Source organism: Streptopelia decaocto (genome assembly GCF_964273445.1).
Source record: "Streptopelia decaocto genome assembly, chromosome: 14".
Classification (NCBI taxonomy): domain Eukaryota; kingdom Metazoa; phylum Chordata; class Aves; order Columbiformes; family Columbidae; genus Streptopelia; species Streptopelia decaocto.
Window position 1 is genome coordinate 3917554 of NC_138669.1, and position 3785 is coordinate 3921338.

Sequence of the window (3785 nt, forward strand, 5' to 3'; positions counted from 1 at the left end):
ACCAATGCTTTTTGTGGTGCAGCAAACCATCTTGCGTTTTCACATATACTCCCAACACTAGAAGTTTCCTCATTTTGACAAAATGTGTTCCCTATATTTTTAGAGCTGGGTTAAAACTTCATTGCTGGGGAGAGGAGACAGGGCAGCTGTGCAGCTGCTACACGATGTGGAGCAAATGTCAGAAGTACTGAAGCTGATGGGGAAGTGCCAGCATCCTTTGCTTCCCTTCCCCTGCCCTCCACTTCTCCCTCCCTCCCCAGGGTCACCTCTTGCACCAGGAAACCTGCCCTCAGTTTGCAGATTGTCCTGCTGCTATCCTGCCTGAGAAGCAAACAAACAAACAGACAAACAGAAACGCCCATCTGTGCAGAGGATATACCGTTAATAAACAACCATGAGGATCAGGAAAACTAGCGAGAGTGCAAACAAGGGCGAGAACATGTTTGCAGTGTGTTCAGGGTGGATTGCCCAACACTGAGGGAAGCAAAACACGAAAGTTACGCTTCTGCCAGATGACATGAGTGACTTGTCAAAAGAAGAGGTTTAAAGACTACACTTGCCTTCCTTCACCTGCCTCTCTATTTTCTCCACACTGCTTTCCTCCTGTCCAGTAAATAGGTTGTGATTAAATCTTCCTAAATAGGCAAGAGAAGCTATATTTATACATTTCTCAAAAAAAGAAATGAAATGTCAAATTGAAAATGAAGATGGCTTTGCAGGGGATAAGCACAGAGGGGGAAGAGCTTCCGAAGCCTGGGCTGTACACAGGGATGGCCACAGTTCACGTCCCACCACCATGAGTTGGTTCAGGATGTCTCACCTGGAGGTGATGGCTCATGCTCCTTGAGCACTGGGCAAGGTAACACCCAGTATCTTCCTCACCGAGTTCCATCAGAGAAGCAGGACTAACCCACATCACCATCCACCACTGTATTCCTGAAAATAGTGGGTTATTAGTTTACAAAAATCAATAAAAGATTGCTGTGATGAGAGAGCCGTCCTGGAATAACAGAGCGTTTTCTCCTGCCAGCAATACACTCACATTTACTAAGACAACAGAAGCTGTGATATCTAATTCTGACTCAAAGTCTAGCATCCTCCACCTCCGCTTCTTGTTACTAAGCAGTTACTTTTCTGTCAAGGCTGTAGCTGATGATAATGTTAAACTGAACAGTCAGGACTGTCCTGGTACCCCGGGCACTGGCAGTGGAGAGCACAGCAGGGTTTGTGCTCCCTGCCTGAATGTTCTCGGTGTTACCACCCAGCAACAACCCATGTGGCTGATTGCTGCAGAGAGTCCTGGATGTTGAAATGCACCCAGTCTCTTAGGGCTTTCCCCTTGCATAATCTGTCTTTCCACTCCTCATGTTTCCCTGCTTGTTGGTTTTCTTAACTTTATTCTTTTTTTCTCAAATGATCTCACTAGACTATACAGTGACCAACACTTTTTAGAGCTATTAAAAAGGCTGCAGACATGGTTTATATCCTCACTTCCCATTTCAGACCACTTCCATTTTTGAAGACTGTCAGGGCAATGTCCCACAGGTGACCAAGGTTCAAAGCTCCATGAGATGGTCAGTCAGTTGCTCAGGAGCAGCACGAGCTTTCACAGTAAGAGAAAATAATATTATTACAGCAAGAAAGCAGGATTAAGACCCGACACTTCTGCTTTAAGCTTGACCCAGCAACTTTGAATCCACTGACAAAGCCTCCTGATGTGCCCACATGGGATCATCACCTTTGCTTCTGCCCAGCCCCTGGCTCCAGCACCGCTTGCTCCAGTGCACGCAGGAGGGTTTCACTGGGGAACAACAATAATGGAAACAACATAACATCGTATTAACAACACATCTGCAAATATACACCTTTGGCTATATTGTTCTGCTGGGCTGCTTTTACCACAGATCTAATCTCTTCACCTTTGGCATTGGAAATGTGTTTTAATTAACCCACTAGCAAAACAGTCGACTGAGACAGTCTGATCATTTTTAACTTTATTTTCCTGAATGAAAACAATGCTGGCCAAATTTACTGTACACTGTCACCTTAATTACCTGTCTTAGACAATCCCTTTCCTACTCACTTGCAGTTTATCACAGTATAACACAAAAACTCTTCCTCTAAAAAAAACTTTAAATGCTTCTGAGATGCAAGCTGTAGATTGCTTGTGCAGCTATAATCTTAAAAAACATCTGCTACATTTGTGTGGTAAAGGAAGTCTCTTTAGAATACAGCCTTTGATTTCTATAAAAGACAAATCAGGCCACATGTTTTTGTTTTGAATGCTTCTCATCACAAGAGGAAATTTTCTGCAGCTTGGAATTTTGAAGGCATGAAAAATGTATTTATTTTTTTAAACAAAGAGCGTACATAAGAGCACCAACAAAACTCCTCGGAAGTGTTAAAACCCATTCCTCTATCATCTTTAAAGAAACACTAACGACTGCCTGACCCACATTTTGATCTACCTTTCTGTCTTAAATTTATCTGGGTCATATCATGTCCTTGATCCAGGCATATAACTCCCACTGACATCTCAGACCTTAGGAGGTTCACCCATCATTAGTTCTGAGGCTGCTAATAGCCCAGACTAGCAGAAGATTAGGAGTTTTCAGTGGGGTTTTTTTATTTGTCTCTCAGAGAAAGGGCATAGATAGTCATGGTTTGACAAACCGGGTTTGACACCAGTGTGAATTGAAGGTATGAATCGATGGTAACTTGTGGTCTAGTGAGTCCAGAACAGATCTTTTTTTTTTTGTTTTGCCTGATATTGAAGTAGCGATTTTTAAAGACACTATTAAAAAAGAAAAGCTTCTGTTTCTTCATTTTAGATTTTAAAACTGTTCTGTCACTGCCCATTTCTTCCATCTGCATCTCCTTTCTCTTTTTCACAGAGATACTAGAAATGCCTATGCCCATCTTTTTCAAACCCAACCACGCTGGTAGAGGTTCATCTTTTATACTTACCAACCACCCCGATGCTTCACACTCTGTCTCTCTGCTCCTTTTTCCCAAAAACTGATGAGAACCTTTCAACTAAAATGGCCCCTGTTGTCCTTCTTCACCCCAGCCACTGCAAACTACGGGTCAAATCCTGCCTAACGCAGGCTCTTACTCAGTTTTGAAGCACATGGTTCGATACTTCCCTCATTCGGGGCAAAATGAGTCTGCACCTTCTTGCTGCAAGCCCGGGGCAGGAAGGGAGCGGAGGGGCCGTGTTGCAGTGGTGTGGATCTGCTGCACACAGCCACTTAGACCAGCAGCACATCTAGAGAGGTGCAGCTCTAAACCACAACCTCAGTCATCTGTCGCTGATGGAGGATGAGCCAAATGAGCAGCCAGTATCTCCCATTTGATGGCCTCCTGACTACCAAGGTTATTTTTAGTTTTGAGTACTAGAAATACATTTTTTGCCATGATTTGAGGTGTAAAAGCTAGTGCTCTGTAAAATGAAGACACTGACATAGAAAAATAATTATGATTAAATTTTTAAAACTCAGATCACCAAGCTCATAGCAAATATCTTATATTTTTGGATGTCTGTCAAGCAGGTATGACTAGAAAAGTGTCCTGCTGATAGCAGCTGTGACCTGGAGCACATCCTTTTAAGTGATAACTGCTGTCAAGGTGACGAGACAAGCAACGAGGGCAGAAAACACTACAGTTGTAGCAGCTTGCATAGCTCTCATATAATTTGTATTTTTGCTCAGTAGAAATTCTTCATTAACTGTCAATTATTTTTGTTTTGTGGCGGGATTGTTTTTAGTTCATTCATTTTTCTTGCA

General features: G+C 42.8%; 1 long non-coding RNA gene across 1 annotated transcript; it reads right to left on the minus strand.

Moving 5' to 3' along the window:
- Window positions 1–853: 853 nt before the first annotated feature.
- On the minus strand, window positions 854–3073 carry LOC309446017. Its single transcript, XR_014185398.1, has 3 exons — window positions 2968–3073; window positions 1739–1801; window positions 854–936 (listed from the first exon to the last, which is right to left on the minus strand). It is a non-coding gene; the product is annotated as an uncharacterized lncRNA (long non-coding RNA).
- Window positions 3074–3785: the final 712 nt, after the last annotated feature.